General features: G+C 38.8%; 1 long non-coding RNA gene across 1 annotated transcript in view; it reads left to right on the plus strand.

Moving 5' to 3' along the window:
- Window positions 1-17,127, plus strand: part of LOC132693327 (uncharacterized) — a 32,350-nt gene extending 15,223 nt beyond the window's left edge. Inside the window, exons 2-3 of the long non-coding RNA XR_009616733.2 lie at window positions 14,432-14,521; window positions 16,923-17,127. This is a non-coding gene — a long non-coding RNA (uncharacterized LOC132693327). The remainder of the gene's footprint in view (window positions 1-14,431; window positions 14,522-16,922) is intronic.
- The last annotated feature ends 819 nt before the right edge of the window (window positions 17,128-17,946 follow it).

Consider the following 17,946-nt stretch of genomic DNA (forward strand, 5'->3'; position numbering starts at 1 on the left):
CCTGTAACTAGTATTTCACTGTATGTTAGCTAACTGGAATTTAAATAAAAAATTGAAAAAAAATTGTCTGAGATATCCCTGCATTGGCAGGGAATGTGATGAACAAATGGTAATCATTGGTTTCTGTTCTTAGTTGTGGTATACTTGTGGGCTCCTTTCCAGAAATAGACTAAATATTTGCAACAGTGAGAAGAGTGTGCATTGCCTGAAAAACCCCAAGCTCAAGACTCCTTCTTTGTTTAGGAAGAATAGATTTCTATAAAAGTGGAGGGATAAGCCTGCCCCTTTCTTTCTTGAATAAAATAATATGTTGTAAGTGGATATCCTCATAAGTCCCCAATCTCTGTGTTGAGGAAAGTTGTAAACAGGGATGGAACACCTTCTTGGCTCCGAAGAGGTTCCAGGTTGGTTCTAGAATTTTCATGTCCAGGAGCAGAGGACCACTCTTGTTGCTATGATCTAGTTACTTGTAAGATCCCTGGACTGTTCACATAACTGAAGAATCCCTTCTTCTAGCAGAGGGAAGAGATAATGCCGAAATAACTGGGTCTTACTTTAGCCCACATTTAATCGAGTCTGAAGCAGGGTCTCTGCCTCTTGGGTACTGCAATTTTCTCATCACTAAAAAAAAAAAATATAATCAAAGTATTTTTTTCCCTGGAAGGTGGTGGCATAACTCATTTGCGTGGACCCTAGAATATTCATTTTCTTCTTTTTTGGTGCTTCCACATATGCTTTCAACCTTCTTATCATATATAAATCAAGAGACTCTATAGAAGAAATCTCAACTATCAGTCATTCTGTTCCTCTTTTTAATCCTTCCATGTTTTTGTTTTAAAATCTATCCCAAAGGGAAGAATTGAACTAATTTTAAACAGACTTTTTAATGCAAAAATATACACAAGGGAGCAAAGGGCAAGAATTTAAATTACGTGCGATGATGAATTTTTTCCAGATAATACAGTTATTTGATAACACTAGCTTGTCCTGAAATTTCTCATTTGCAATTAGATGTATGCTGCTTTTTTGTATTCAGGAGAAAATGTTACCAAATAGACTCATGGGGTTTAAAAGATTAAAAATGAAACAAAACAAAACAAACTCAAACTGCTGGTACTCAGTTCAATAGATATAGGAGACTGGGAATATGATTCTGGTTTCTTAAGCATTTGCTGACCTCCTGAGGTCCAGTTTTAGGAGTCTGAGCAATTTATTTTAGCATTTTTGTGGTGTTTCACAGAGCTATGGTATGTCAGGGTTGGCAGGAGCTTGGATTAATATCTAGTCCAAATACCCAGTGCTTGAATCTTTCCTTCAATATCTTTACAAAAAGTCAATGGGGAGTTCATTTTCTTATAAGATATTTCATTTCGTTAACGGACGATTCTATAGGAATTTTTTTTTTATGTTGAACAAAAATCAATTAAAATATATTTATTGAGTGTGTACCATGTTCCATATACTGTTTAAATTCTGAAGATACAGCAATGAACAAAACAGGCAGAAATCCCTATGCTCTTGAGCTTGCTTTCTACAGGAGGGAGATTGTGAATAAGGCAAGTAAAATGAAGAGCATGACAGGAGATAATTAAGAAAGGAAGAAAGAGAGTGTCAGGAGTGGGAACTTGCAATTTTAACTAGACTTGGAAGGAAAGCCTTCACTGACAAGTGACTTTCAAGTGGAGTCCTGAATGAGACATATGAATGTCTGGAGGATGAACATTTTAGGTAATGGAAACAGTAAATGCAAAGGCCCTTGGCAGGCAGGTACATAGTGTGTTCGTGGAGCACTAGTGAGGCCAGTGTGGTTGGAAAGGGGGATACCAAGGAGAGAGCAGTGGGATATGAGATTAGAAAGTGAATGGGAGTGAAATCATGAGGACCATTGTAAGGACACTGGATTTTTCTCTGTAAAAGGTGGGGAGTCACTGGAGGGTATTCAGGTAGGGAGTAATGGGATCTGATCTGTGTTTTAAAAGATTTGCTCTGCAAATAAACTATACAGAGAAAAATGTGGACTTAAGGAGAGTCATTAGAGGCTGTTACTATACTTCAGACCAGAGATGCTGGTATATTGGATGAGAAGAGGTGTCCAAAGTGGTTGGGTTCTGTATATATTTTGCTCTTGGTGCTTTTCAAATTTCACTTGCTGATCCTAGCATTATCATCTGGGGCTTATTTATCACATGTATTTCTCCTTCATTTATTTGGAATAAAAAATAGGATAAATCTTCCCTTTGATTCCCCTCCTCACTCTTTGTAGGCAGCAACCCTAATACATGTGATGTGTATCTTTCTATTTGTATGAATTCTTATAAAACAGGCATTATTCTTTTATCATAGATTTTTAATTTAAGTAGATGGCATTGTGCTACAGGTCATATTTTGTTTCTTCCTGTATTTTAAAGATTTATTTGTGCTGCTGAATGTACCAAGAGTCTGCTGCTTCTGGATGAAGCAACTTCTTCAAATGAGACCACTGAACTATGAAAAGACTCTTCTAGCATCTGTTTCCCCTGAGTTTTTTCCTCTCCAGTCCAAACCTACCCACTTCTTCCAAGTGTCCCCAGATAACATGGCTTTGAGCCTTTTCCTGGCCTGGCCACTCTCCTCTGAGCCTCCCATCGTCTATCTCTGCTCACAGACCTGGACTTCTGAGAGTAGTACCTATGCCTGGAAACCCCTTGCCATTTGTCAGACATGGAAACAAGGTTTAGTGGCTGAGAAATGTCTGGAGGGACTCTGGGGGCTAGAAAACAGAGGCCAAAGGACAAAGTGAGGCTCCATATTTCAAATGTGCCCAGAGTAGGCCTTTGCCTTAGTATTCATGGGCACTATATAGTAGTGGTTAAGAACTTGGGCTCTTGGATCACATAAATGTCGGTTTGCTTTCTTCTTCTCCTCCCTACTGGTTGGGTGACTTTGGATTAGTCAGTCTTTCTGAGCTGCATTTTCCCCATCTTTAAAATGGTGATAATCCCAGGATTAATTTCTTAGGGTTGTTGTCAATATTAGATATAATTCTGTATGTGAACCTTTTGTCATTGAGCCTGACTCAGAGTGGACCTTTGGTAAATACTGGGGTAGTTTTAAAATATAAATTTATATAAACTCAGATTATTACCGAAAATGAAGTATGGGGTGTTTACTTGCATTACAAAAGATGTGAAAGGATTCTTAAAAAAATTTTTTTTAACAGTTATTTATTTTTGAGAGACAGAGACAGAGCACGAGCAGGGAGGGGCAGAGAGAGAGGGAGACACAGAATCCAAAGCAGGATGCAGGCTCTGAGCTGGCAGTGCAGAGCCCAATGAGGGGCTTGAACCCACACACTATGAGATCATGACCTGAGCCCAAGTTGGATGCCTAACCAACTGAGCCACCCAGGAGCAGAGGATTCTTTTTAATAACCGTTTCTCCACTGTACTTACAGTTTGCTTTAAGTGAACAAAATTTGGCTTACATGTTGCTTTTCAGCAGTACATACTATATAAAGTGTGCGATGGCAGGGAAGGAGATGCAGCCATGACAGTAAGAAGTATGTTAAAAGCCCTATGCAGACATGATGACATTGTTGTGTGTTTTTTTTTTTTTCTCTCTCTCCTCTGTTTCTTTCTCTTTCTGTCTTTCCTTTCTCTCTCAGACTGTATGCTTGTAGTCTCAGTAGTGGGCTATACTTTTAAAAAAAACTTGAGGATAACACTATACTTTCAGAAGTAATTACCCTATTTTTCTGGTGAAAACCTACAATAATGAAAATATAGATGTGCTGGATTTGAAGAGACTGGAAGAGTTTAGTGTCACTGAAATCACAGGACTGGAAGGGAATCCAGAGGTCACCAAACACTCTCTTTTCTTTTTACAGATGAGGACACTGAGACTCACAGAGGTGGGGTGACTTGGCTAAGGTCACCCAGCTTATAAATGGCACAGCATGGGCTCAGATTCCCTGTCCAGTGTTCTTTATTCTTATGGTTCCTATTAAGAGTTGGGTTTTAGTCACCTATTTTTGGATTATTTATTTTGTGTTAAAAACTCAAGAGAATAGACTTTGTACCTTCCCATAGTAATCTATCCCAGTAAGAAAAATTTTCTTTAAACACAGTCCAACTGCCTTTTGGAGCAATTTAAATACCCAAAGTCAGAACTGTGGTGGTTCCGTTACATTCTGGATATGGTTAAGAGAAAGAATACACAATTTAGGTTGCACACGTTTAATTTGCTTTTTCCTCCTTCTGTCCCCAGCTTGAACTTTTTAAAGGCTCCACCTTCTTTCCTCCCTGCTTGTATTTAATCTCTCCCCCACTGGAATGTGAGGATCATGCATGATATCATCTTTATCTGTTTCATTTCCTGTTGTATGAAGAGGGCCTGGCACAAATTAAGGGCTAAGTGGATGTTTGCTGAGGAACTAGTGAATTTATGTAGTACCTATGATGTGCCAGGCACTCTTCTTGGCACACTGGGCACATAGCCACCCTTAGTCCTCAGAGTAGGGAAGAGTCTGAGAGAGAAAATAGATCTGTCTGTGATGGAGAAGCAAGGCTTAAATTCACCCTATCTGTCCTTAGCAAACTCAGAGGAAATTTTTTTTAATCTTTTGACTAAAGAGCAAGCAACTTTTCTCCCTAACCTTCAAGTCATAATGCCACAACATACCATGCCTCAACATGCCACACTGGGACTGTGTATACATGTGCACATACTCACATATTTGTGGGTTAGTATGTTGTGATGTAAGCAGCACCTAAATTCTTCTGTCTTCCTAATATGTATTTCTCATGGTCTTGCTTGGTGTCTAAAATCTTCATGATCAAAATGACTTTCTGGGTTAAGGAATATCTATAATAGACCCATTTTAAATGATAAATATTTTACCTAGAGACACCAAACATTAACCATTAGCAACATCAATACCTTTACATGAATTAGCTTTTCAGCTTAGTCACAGAAAACAGCAGAGAATATGGGAAATGAGCATCAAAACAGTTATGAACTGTTTTGATAAGGGGACTGAGAATGTTGTGGAACAGTGCTACTCATAGTGTGGTTTGGGAATTGACGCTGGTCCACCATGAGATAAAGTACAGGTTATGAAGCACTCTTTTAATTTAAGCTGTTTTTTTTTTTCTTTTGTGATCAAGAATTTCTCATTGAAGGAAGCAGCATGTTAATTTATATTCTAGTGCAAACCCTTTATTTCAACGCTGTCTGCTAACAAACTGCAATGGACAGCTACTTTGAGTAGCATTGATCTAGAAGGTAGGCCAGTGTCTGGTTAGGTTGCCTTACTGAGGCATAGTGAGAGGATCCTTGGGCTTATGGGAGCAACATGAGGATTCTGTTCCCTGGAGTTGGGCAGCAAAGACAGAGATCAGTTTGGCTTACTTTATGTCTTTGTTTAAAGATTAGGTTGAGTTAAGATTGTTTTCTTTCTTTCTTTCTTTCTTTTTTTTTTAAATTTGCTTCAGCATCTTGGCAAATGTATGCTATAGGAGACACTCAACATATTTTGTTGAACATCATTGTGGTGCAACAGAAAGAACGAAGAGGCAAATAGAGTTCAGATTCATAGTACTCTATTTATTAGCTGGTTGAACTTGGGCAAATTTCTTAACTTTCCTATTCTCTCATTTATAAAAATTGGAAGCCACCGTGTAAGTGTCATAATAATGATTAAGTGTAGTAACATCCCTAAAAGCAGAGTTCTGGGTCCACAGATGCATTTTTTGAATAAATGGATTGAGTGATATTTCCCATGTATTCTCTCATTTACTCCTCTTAACAATACTGTAAGGCAGGAGCTATTATAAACCCATTTTGCAGATGATGAAACAGAGGCTTAAAAAACAAAGCCTGAGAAAAGTTAAATAGTTTGCCTGAAGTTGGAGCTGAAGCCAAGATGACTCAGAGCAAAAGAACTGCTGTAAAGCAGCACCCACGATTTTCCTAAATATAACTTTGTTATGTTTGATACCAATGACTTGGCTGTGTGGGAAGTGGCTTGATAAAGGAACAGGAACTGAATCCTTAAGCCTCCAATTTATTGTTTCCACTTTACAGACTACAAAACTGACTTGGGTGAGGAAACTCTACCAAAAACTTTAATATGAAGAAAAAAAGGAAGGTGAGATTCCTCTAAATAGCTTAGCAAAGGTCAGTAGGATTAATATACCCTCTGAACATGGTTATTTTAGCTGAAATAAGGAACCAGCATGGGGAAAACTTCACAGACTCCTTGGGTAATAGAAATGTAATATATTTGTCCTTTTTTCCCTTTCTTTGTGGTGAATGTGTGATTACATGAAGCAAGTTGGTAGAACAAATGGTTACACCAAAAATTTTTGCTCTGGAAATGGGTTGATTATCTGTAAATGTTATTTTTCATTCTGAGATTCATCAAAATCATTAACTCAAAGTACCTTGAAAAGAAAGAGTAGATAATGGGCAGCTAAAATTGATGGATTGGAAGTCTGGAGAAAATGTATGCTCTTGGGGACATTTGCAATTGCCTCCTAAGTTTTATATAATTTAAACAAACTACCTCTAACTCACTTTATAGGTCAAACTTAATTTTTAACCTTCTGTGAAATGAAAATTAACCTTGAGGTAAGTTCATGGAATTTCCCAAGTAGAAATTAGAGTCCTAGCAGACATTAATAAAAGTGTTCCCAGAAAAAAAGGTCATGTGGTTAAAAAGTTCTGAAGCCACTGGGTTCAGCAGAGTTCATAGATTTCTTTAGTGCAGAACTTCTCAGAGCCTCTAAGTGCTAATGTGGACATGAGCCTCGCAGAGGGCTGCAAATCGCATAAACTAATTTGACCATACAACCCCACCCCAGTGCTTCTTTTTTTCTCCCCTGAACATGTTTTAACATCTTGTAGGGTTAGTGTCCTCTGGAACATACTTTGAGAAATATTGATCTTCTCCAACCCTTCTCATTTTGTAGTTTAAGAAATGGAGTTTCCCAGAGTTATATACCTTACATTCAATAACTTTTGTGCTTGCTTATGAGGTGTGACTTTAAAGTTTGTGTTGCCTTATGAGGTGTGGCAATTATAATTTTATGATCATAGAAATACTGTTGGAGATGAGTGTTAACTTTCAAAATGGAACCCAAGAGTGTGTTTACATTGAGTGTCTGGATGATGGTTTCTTCATTCAAAACTGTTTCAGAGCTTCTCTCTTGGATATTGCTGTGCCCATGAAACAATTAGCCTCAGGGCTTCAGAGCAACAACTGACTGGTATTCTTGCAGTAGAAAGAGCACTGGATTAGGGCAGCAAAAAAGAAAAAAAGAACTTTGGTTCTTTTATTCTACACTCGACTATTAACAAATTAAGGGACTTAATTCCTTAAACTCTCAAAGCCCCAATTTCTTCATCTGCAAATTTGGTCATTAGAATAGCTTTTTATAGGGACTTTGTTTGGATTAAATCAGCTAATGCCTGTGTACATCCTTAATGGGAGAGATGGATGTTAAGTGTGTAAACTCTGGAAGTTGACTTCTTGAGTTAGATTCTCGGTACTGCTGTTTACTAGCTTTTTGACTTTGGGAAATGTATTTTACTTCATTTCCTCACTTTTGGAATGGGAATGTAAGAATTGCTACCTTATAGGGTTGTGTAGATTAATAAAATATGTAAAGTGCTTAGCACAGTGCCTGACACATAGTAAATGTCCTATAAATGCCTGTAAAGTATTAGGTGAATCAAAAGTGGTTCCCTTTCAAGAGAATTCTTGATTTTCTTAGGAGTGCATAGGTAGAAAAGTAAGGTAAGGAAAAGATAATTAAGAGGACAAAATTTAAGAATGATATCTTGGGTAAAAAAAATTGCATGTTATATTGACTAATCTTGGCTCAGAATGATCAGCTTTCACATTAATTATCTATTACTGTGTAATAACATCACGAGCTTTGTGGCTTAAAACGAACTCATTTATTATCTCAGTTTCTCTGGCTCAGGAGTCTGGGCATGGCTGGGTCCTTTGTAAAGCTGCAGAGTATTAGCCAGAGATGGGTCTCATCTGAATGCCTGACCAAAGAACGGTTTTCTTCCAAGCTCACGTGCTTGTTGGCAACATTCTATTCTTTCTGGGCTGTTGGCTAAGGGCTTCAATTTCTTGCTGTCTGGGCTACCCACCTCCTTGCTCTGTGGACCTTCCCAGCATGACTACTTGCTTCCTCAAAGCCAGCAAGGGAGAGAGAGTCTACTAGCAAGATGGGTTACAGTCTTAGATAATGTAATTATATTCATGTAATTAAATACATGTAATTATATGTATTCTGTCATCTTTGCCATCTTCTCTTGGCTGGAAGCAAGTTATGGACCCCACTCACACTTGAGGGGAGGGGATCACACAAAAGCATGAACACCAGGAAGCAGGGGCACCTGCATCCAGGGGCACCAGGAAGCATGGGGGCACCTTAGAGTCTGCCTGTAGCTGGTTGTTTTCCAAAAATCAAGCCTAGCTGAAAAGCCCAGATGAAGATTTTGACAGAATGTGCCCTGAAACTAATTTTAAAAGATGACATATTTTGAACAAAAGTAGCATAGGTAGAGTATGAAAAATCTCCCAAGATGACCATTTTGAAAGGGCAGTACCTATTTCAACCAGAATTTACATCTTATCATGCTGTTAGAAGTCAGTTATTTCATGCTCAAATTTCATCATTTCCAAAACTAAAAGGATTTTCCTTATAGTCCACATTCATTCATATACTTTGTATAACCTTTTGGCATTCTACCCTGCATAGACTTTCCCCTAAAGACCTGTCCAGGCTGACAGATAGGTTGACTGAAGGTGCTTTTCCTATGCAGCAAATCTTAGATATGACCTCTCATTACCTACAGAGATCTGAAAAGATAAATCTGCTTTTATTGAAATTTCCTTGATCTTGTGTGTGCTGATCTCTGAATTTACCACATAATCGCACAAGCATTTGCTTCTCTTTGACTATGTAGTCCTGTGGGAGTTTGTGTTAAATAGTTCCAGTGGCCTCTATTATAATTAGATACAGTCACCAGGCACTTAGTATTGAACCTCACAACATGGAAGAAGTGTTGTATAGAATTGTGTTATGCTCACTCATGTGATAATCACCTTGAGGAGAATGACACACACAGGCATCATAAAGAAACTGACACTAGGTAGCTTTCCAAACATGGTCTTGGAGTATAAGGTCATCTTAACTTTGGGGCATAAGGAAGCTATAAGGTCAACAAATCACAGGGTGCCTGTGGAAGACAGGTTGTAGGTTGTGTTTAAACAAGGGAATATGAGGTTATAGCCAACTCTATGAAAAATGGAAGTGAGCAAGAAGTCTTGCTTAGTTTCTGCTCCATAGAAATTGCAGTGAGCCAGTAATAAATGCATTTGGATGCTGCAAAAGCTCCCTGGAAGAAAATCTTTTGTGATGATTTTTCAGAACTCTGATCCATTCCCCAGAATTTGCCAGTCATGTATTGATTCATTATTTTCACTTCATTTGAAGCATTATTCATCTATGACTTTGGTTTGTGGTTGAGTTCTACTGAGAATAAAATCAGAAAAACGTTTCTACTTGAACTTCATTTTTTTTTTGGATGTTCTTCATAGTACAAACAGAACCTGTAGTGTTTTTGTCATAGGCAAGTATATGTTTGTTTGTATTTAAATCTGATACACTCTTCATTGAAACTTTGGATTAGGGTGGAGCCTCCTGGCTGTACATGTAAATTTATAAGTAAGTCCAACGTTTCTTATAATTCTTATTGTTTTGGCAAATTAATATTCTTAGGCTTATACTTAAAAAAATTACATTCCTGAAAATAACGAGCTCAAGATCACAAAAGAGAAAAACTCTAACCCTATCTATGCCAACAGTATTGAACAACAAAAGATCTCATCATTACATTAGATTTTAGTCGTAGGTCTGCTCCATATGTGACGTTGGGCAGTTCACCAATTCAGATATTATATAAAGAGCATTTGAGCTTTAGAATCCCATAACTCCTAGGTAGTCAGAGGGGTAGCAACCCTTCATAAACAGTGTCAGCTTTTTAACCTTTGATCTTCTGATATTTTCAAGGGATAGCTGAGGTCACTTTGTGCTGACACCTATGAGCAGGGATGAAAGAGGAAGTACAGTGATGATAAAAGGATGAATAGTGGGTCCCAGACTGCCAAAAGAAAGTGTTATTGATAAATCCAGCCACATTTATTGAACATTTTCAAGTTCAGGGTGTAGTGTCAGGTATTGAAGAAGGTGCAAAAAGGATTAAGACATAGTCACTGCCTTAAAATGCTGACAAGATAGAGGAAAAATAAATGTTATAAATTAATAAATAAGCCCAAGCAAAACAGGCAAGAATTATTATTGCCACAAGGGAGATTCATACAAGGTGTTATTAAAGTTTACATGGAATTATTGTGTCTAGTTTGGAGAGGTGGGCCCAGAACAGCTTTCATTAAAAGACGACATTGCAATAGACCTTAAAGATGGAGAGGAGTTTGATGAAAGTGGAGGGAAGGGGGCTCTGGTTACAGGGAAGATGCACAAGCTTAGGCTTGGAGATGGGAAAACATGGGCTTTGGGGGTAAAATTGAATAGTTCTGTTCAGTTGGATATAGGGCAGTTTTGTTGAAAGAGTAGGCAGTGGGCTCATGGCTTTATCCAAAACAAAATTATGAAAGCCCAGATAGGTTATGTGATTGGGTATTCTGGCTTATCAGCATGCTGGCCTTCTGAGACAAACTCCTTTTTATCTTTATGTCAATAGAATGCATTTTAAGGATACAACTGTCATTCTAACAATATCTTGTCTTTTGCACTGACCCATTGGAGTTATACAATCTCTGTCTGTGTGAAGCAGTGCTTTCTAACAGCATTAGAGAAATAGCTAACGTCTTAAGTATTCAACAGCAACAAGCATCATCCAACATTCATTTTGGCAGAGCATTAAAAAAAATCTTCAAGGCTTCTGTTTGGAGAAAAACTACACTCTACTTAGTGTTTCCTCTTGAAAATGAAAATGGTCTGGTTCTTGAAGGGACCATTTCCAAACCAGGCTAAAGAATGTAGTACCTCTTTTACTTTTATCACCTGGTGGCTGTCACCTTCACATTGCTTTTGGGATTAACTGTTCTTTAAATATTGTCTTCTTTGGAGCACTTTTTTTTTTTTAAAGCAATACTGAAATTCCATGCTGGCTTCCTGTGTTATCAAAGACCGTGGAAAGGCATGTAAGGAATAAGCTGCTCTTGTGCAGTTTGCCTTGTCTTTGTCAATTGCAGGCACAACTCTCATGAATTATTTAAACTACTATCCTGGAGTGAGCCCAGGAGTACTTCAGGTATTCATAAAGACATCTCCTGAAACTTCCTTTAAGGAATCATAGTCTCAGTGGTAATGAGTAAAATGAGGGGGCAGCAGCAGTTGTAGGACTAAAATAAACATTGGGCCAAAGTCCTGAACTGAAATTTGGGCATTTCCATAACCAATGTCTGTTGTTACCTAACTTAAAGTACTTTTTATACATGGAAGAGGCTGGCAAGGAGGGAGCAAAGCAAAGTAACAAAAACTTTAACAACAGGAAACGTTTTCCCAGTGCTTAGGTGCCAGGAGCTATATTCTGAAAAATCCCATGTTGTGATTAGTATTTTCATTTTTCAGGTGAGGAAACAAAAGTACCAAGAGATAAGTTACTGATTCAGAATCACATAGTAAATGGTGGAGTTGAAATAGGCAATAGTCTTTTCTAAGGACAGAGGATTCAACTTTGTCAGTACAGCTGAGGATAGCAAACATGGGGAGACTTGTGTTCTTTGATGTGGTGGATGCTGTAGGACCCTGCCTGGTTCTTTTTGTGGGTCTAAAGCACTCATTCCCTCAGTTTCTGGGAGTATTGGTAGCTGATTCTTGGCTGAGTCCTTCTTTGCCATTGCTGTCCTCAGAAGAGGACCACTTCACCTAAGGTCATACTCTCCTCTCTGGGAAGCCAGAATCTAGACTTATCAATAAGAGAGTGGGATATGGAGGCCCAGGTCCCTTGCCTTAAGACTGGACATCTCTGAAAGGCTGTCTCAGCTCCAGAGCCCTATATGGGATCTTGGGGTCAACATCCTAATTATATTTCTCTCCTGCATGCGGTATTGAGTCTCCCCACCAATAATCTTCTGCACAAACATCTCAAACTCAGTCTGTTCTTGAACTAAGAGACTGGTATGGTGGAAAGATCTTGGGCTTTGGAGCCTGGAACCTTGGCTTTTCCTACTGGATCCAATACTTCCTTCCCAGACATAAGATTTTGGGTATGCTATTATCTTCCTGAGCCTCAGTTTCATCATCTGTTCAGTGGAAATGATATTCTAGGGTGATTGTTAGGACTAAGTAAGATAAATGTATAAACTATATATTGCACGATGGTTAGCCCCTGGGTGGTGCCCAGTTAACACTGTTTATGGATTAGTAGGTGGCTGGTCCTACAGTCTTGGCAGGAGGTGGCTAGGAAGAAGAGAAGCCTGGAGGTTCTCTGGTGAAGGTCAATTGGATAGGTGCTAGGAAGCCTGTGGCCTAATCAGTGCTCATCATCCTCTTTAGTGTGAGACCCATAGTGATGACTGACAGCTTCAGCAGCTTTGCTTAATGGCCTGGCTTCAGGGGAGTTTACTAAGCTTGGTTTGTGCTGAGCTTGGTTTGTCCTGTCAACTTATATATATATTGTGTATTAATTATACATATTTTAATAGATAAATCTGTTTTGATTTTCCTGTATAAATGGATATGGGTATGTGGTAGGGAGAAGGGGGAAGGAAGGAGGGAGGGACAGACAGATAGATTGAAAAAGGGACTGAGTTCGCTTCATGACTTCCTTTTTTTTCATTTTATTTTAGAGAGAGAGAGAGCGAGAGTGAGTGAACAGGCAAGCAGGGGAGAAGGGCTGAGGAAGAGAGAGAGAGAGAGAGAGAGAGAGAGAGAGAGAGAGAATCTTAAGCAGGCTCCATGCTCAGTGAAGAGCCCAACATTGGGCTCCATCCCATGACCCTGGGATCATGACTTGAGCTGAAATCAAGAGTCAGATACTCAACCGACTGAGCCACCCAGGTGCCCCTAGGTTCATGACTTTCAAACTCTTTGACCATGACCTTCAGTGAGAAGTATATTTTACCTCACTACCTGGTACACATATGCAAACACACAATCAAAATAAAAATTGCAGGAACTAATTTGTGCTTTTAGTATGTACAATGCATTGTGATCTCTGCTGCCTACTCTATTCCATTCTATCCTCTTTCTGAATGTCTCTGAAGACTCATTTTCTTTCTTCTTAGCTTAGTAGAGATCTGGCTCTGTAGGTCTGAGACACTCAGCAGAAGAACAGGGCTGAGCTCTGGAGTGTCCCTATCACTTTCTGAAGAGGAAGCCCCTGTGATCTATACAAGTTGCCTCAGTAGAGATATGTGGATTCCTCTGTACTGATTTGCTTGCTGTGTGCATCTGGTCCAGTAACTCAGTAGGATGAGAGCTTGGTGATCTTATGCATACTGTTCTTTACTTATCAATGTTATTCCTACAAATCCTATTTTGTATTTACTTTGCATGGCACTAGGAATGTCTGTTGGTGACCACGCATCCCCTGCCCCCAGACAACTGAGAGATACATCAAAACTAGTGGGAAAGGATGTTTTGAAAAGCTCAGCAGATATCTCTGGCGTGTGCCTCCCCACTCCCAGCAATGAGAAGCCTTGTTGTGGAGCAATAAAACACCATTGGAAGTAGAAAGGAGCTTTCTGACACTTGTTAGCTGGGTTGTGCTAGCCAGAGAATGTATAGTGCAGAATGAGTAAAACTCCGGGGTCTGATGTGTGCATGTGGCACCAAGGTTCATAAGCAAAACTGAAGTTTTGAAAAAGTCCCCATTTTTTTCTACTGCTTTAAGTGCTTGGGGAAGGTACCTTAAAGATGTGTCTAAACCCTGGCACTACAGACAGATGGGGCAGATAATTCTTTGTTGTGGGGGCCTGTCCTATATATTGTAGGATGTTCAACAGCATCCCTGGCCTCTATCCACCAGATGTTAGTAGTGCCCACCCTCCAGGTGTAACAATGAAAACTGTTTCCAGACATTGCCAAATGTCACCTAGGGCAAAATTGTCCTCAGTTTAGAACCACTGCTTTTGATTGACCCTAAACATCATTAATGCTTTCTTGTATACACATCATGTTGTTATTTTCTTTTCTTGTAAAAGGTTCAAAACTCTTCTACTTTGAACACGTAATGTCAGACATTTAATACTATTCCTTCTTATTTGACATACAGGGATATCACTTTTTTGTATACAGATGTTTGACATACTTTTACAGTTGCTATTAAAAATGCTATAGGCTACCATTAGGCATAGTAATGAATAGACATAAATATTTTCCCCCCTTTGTTTGATTGATAGGGTCACCAGGGAGAATACTGTTAGAAAGGCTTACTGGGTAATGAAAAATGGAGTTCTACTGGATATTGATTAAAGAGCAATCCTTCAACAGTAAGTTCCATGATTAACTCTACAACTTGTTAATAAATAAATTTCAATAAAATATATTAAGTGTTAGCTGTTTCCAAGGTAAATGTTAATAGTAGAGTCTACAGGGAGCCTTTTTTAGAAATGAAATACAGAAAAGTTCATGTGGTATCATTTAAGACACACTGTGAATTTAGTTTCAGCTTGCCCCTGTTCCTGGCTAGGTTTCTCTTTCCTCCTCCAGAACAATATTAATGTGTGCTAGGAAATGCAAAATTCTTTAACCTAAGCAGAACATAAGGAAGGAAAGGGTAGCAACTGGGAAAATAATAATACACTGCATGTTCCAAAGCATTTGGATTGTCTGGTCTTTTGAATAGACCCCATTATGGTGCTTCTCCCCTAGCAGAGAGGTTGCAAGCCTACTGGGCGGGGGTGGTTGCTGGCCTTCAGAGAGGCACAGAATCACTCAGAGAGAAGTGAATGTTTTTTGTATCCAAGAAACAAACAGTAGTTAGCCTCTCAGCATTTAATAGCCATGGCAAGGTGAAGGTCACCAGAGAAAGCTGAGAAAATATTGTAGAACTTGCCTGTGAAACCTCACTTACCAAGGCTGTTTGGCTTACAGAAAAAGGAACTAATTGTTTTGGAATGGTGCTGTTTTTCTTTCTTTCATTTTTCCTTCATCACTGTCTTTTATTTGTATTCCTCTTTTGTTGCCCCTTTGCTCTATTAAGCAGTACAGGCATGTGTGTACGCACATACACACACACAGGCACACTCACACAGACATATGCACACACTGTGAAATTTCTGCTGGGCCCTCATTTCCTTTCCTAAAAGCTATGGAAATAGAAGAGGGACTCAGCTTTTGCATAGGTTCTATCTGCTTGGGGTGAGCTCTACCTTATCAGATACCTCTTTGTCTACATTTTGCTTACTTTCACTATCTCTCTTACAGAAGAGGACAGGAATTTGAAAATATATATTTAAAATAAGTTTTAAAAAATAAGGCCTTTTATAGGATTTACTTTGTTCCTCCATTATGAGAATATACACACTTAGAAAAATTTGAATTTAAACAAAAGAAATTCCAAAGGAGAAAGGGGAAAATGGGAAGGAGGTGGTGGGGAGAGAGAGAGAGAGAGAGAGACAGAGAGACAGAGAGACAGAGAGAGAGACAGAGACAGAGAGAGGGAAAGAAGACCTCTGTATATTCCTGCCACTCAAAGGTGACCACCAATAGGCTTCTGATCAACATTATATGGGACACAGTACACTGTTTTGCAGTTGATAGCTTGCAAGCTCCATGAAAAAGGAAGAAGGTTGGGGCGCCTGGGTGGCTCAGTTGATTGAGCGTCCGACTTTGGCTTGTGTCATGATCTCACGGTTTGTGAGTTCGAGCCCCTCGTTGGGCTTTGTGCTGACAGCTCAGAGCCTGGAGCCTGCTTCAGATTCTGTGTCTCCCTCTCTCTCTGCTCCTCCCCTGCTCACACTGTGTCTCTCTCTCAAAAATAAATAAAGATTAAAAAAAGAAAAGGAAAAAGGAAGAAGTCCGGCCTGCATTAATCTTTGTTTTCTTTGTATTCTTAGCAGAGGCTAGCTAGCACAAAGTAAGACCTCTATAAATATTTGTTAAATGTTAATTATTTTTGCTTTACTCTTAATGAAGAGAACTGCCTAGCAAAAGGTGAAAACATGCAGGATCACAGAATGCTGCAAGCAATCATTATGGTTAAACCCTTCAATTTATGGACGAGAGACATCGAGCTCAGAACGCTTTAGGAACCAGCCCAAAGTCTAATAGTGGCAGAGCCAGGAGATAACTCAGTCCTGTTCTTTCATAATCAGTCTTTTATAATCTAAAATCCTTTTGATTGAGGTTGCTCAAGAAAGTCCAACAGTATTTGTTTATTTAAAAGGAATCTTTTCAGTTTAACCTTTTAGGTGAGTTTGAACATTTATCTTTGATTTTCTCTTTATCATTGGTTTTAGCCCCAACATCCTGTTCACTCCTGGGGACTTAAAAGTTTAGATGTCCAGCCCCCTACCTAGATTTAGAATGTGTGGGACTTAGGCATTGATATTTTAAAATAATTTTCACAGGTGATCCTGATATTCAATGACATCAGTCACAGGTGATCCTGTGACATTCAGTGATGTTTGGAAAAATTGCTCTAGATAGTATACTTAACGTCCTTGACAATATTTCTAGAGTCCGTTTCCAATGGAGCTGAATTTGAGACTCTTACTCTTCATGAAAGTGTCACATCATTACAAATATACCATGATTTTCTACCAGGCTGCTAAATTATTAGTATTGGGCATTTAATTTTATAAATGGGTCTATTTTGGCTTTTTTTGAAGTTAACAAGTGTGACTTGCACTATCTATTTCATCTTCCTCTTCTTTTTCATCTTAATAGAAGTTTCTGCTTCTACACATGGCTGCTCAGCAAAAGACCACGATTCCCAACTTTCTTTGCTGCTAGGTTTGGCTATGTGACTTGGTTTGGCCACTTGGATGGGAGAGGAAGTAATACGTGTAAATTGGATCATACCTTAAAAAAGGAAAGAAGTTTGTCCTCCTGGTCATTCTTCCCTTCATGCTGGAGAGCCATCACACCAACTCTGATCCATACTATTATGTGATAGAAATAAAGTGCTATCTTGTTTAAGCCCTTGTATTTTTGTCCTTTGTTACAGCCAGTGCAACAAGGCTGATAAAATGTAAATTATAACTTTGGCTTTCCTGTATCTCATTTCCTTTGTTTATAATCAAATAACTGGGATCAGGTCTCTTATATTCTTTGCAATTCAGAAAGTTTAGCAATGCTAGCTGCACCTAGTTACTCAATAGCTGTATGTTGATCAGTGCCAGTCTGTCTGCACTGTAAAACAGAAAAAGAGATAGACAATTTCAACCTGAGACAAGTGCATTAGCAGAGTGATAGAATCATAGAAGAACATAGTGACAGAGAATGACACTTGTTCATGAAAATCCATATTCTCTTCTTCCAAAGCACACTTTCCCTGGAGTTAGATGTGGTCCCATGACTGAGCTCTTGATTCATTCTGTTAGATCACTCTATCTTTGAATCACCTTACCTGCCTTCACAAAGTTTGCCACTCTAACTTCTCTTCCTGTTTTCCACTTCCCTATTCAGACTAACTTCTCTTGGAGTCTACCAAAATTTGTGTGCTCAAAATATACTTTATGCATCTTTGAGTTGAGAAACAATTTTTCTACTGCCTTCTCTCACCCTATCACAATATTCCAGCCATGTCCAACATTCATCTTGCAGGTTGCATTCAGAGAGAAACTGTTCATTCAGAAAAGTAACATTGCACTAATGTGCTTGCTTTCTGCTTCAAATTAATTTTTCTGTTGTTCCTTCTTGAAGTATTGTTTTTATATACTTCTTATTTCCAGTCTTTCTTGGGCTATGT

The sequence above is a fragment of the Panthera onca genome, chromosome B1, assembly GCF_046562875.1.
Source record: "Panthera onca isolate mPanOnc1 chromosome B1, mPanOnc1 haplotype 2, whole genome shotgun sequence".
Taxonomy (NCBI): Eukaryota; Metazoa; Chordata; class Mammalia; order Carnivora; family Felidae; genus Panthera; species Panthera onca.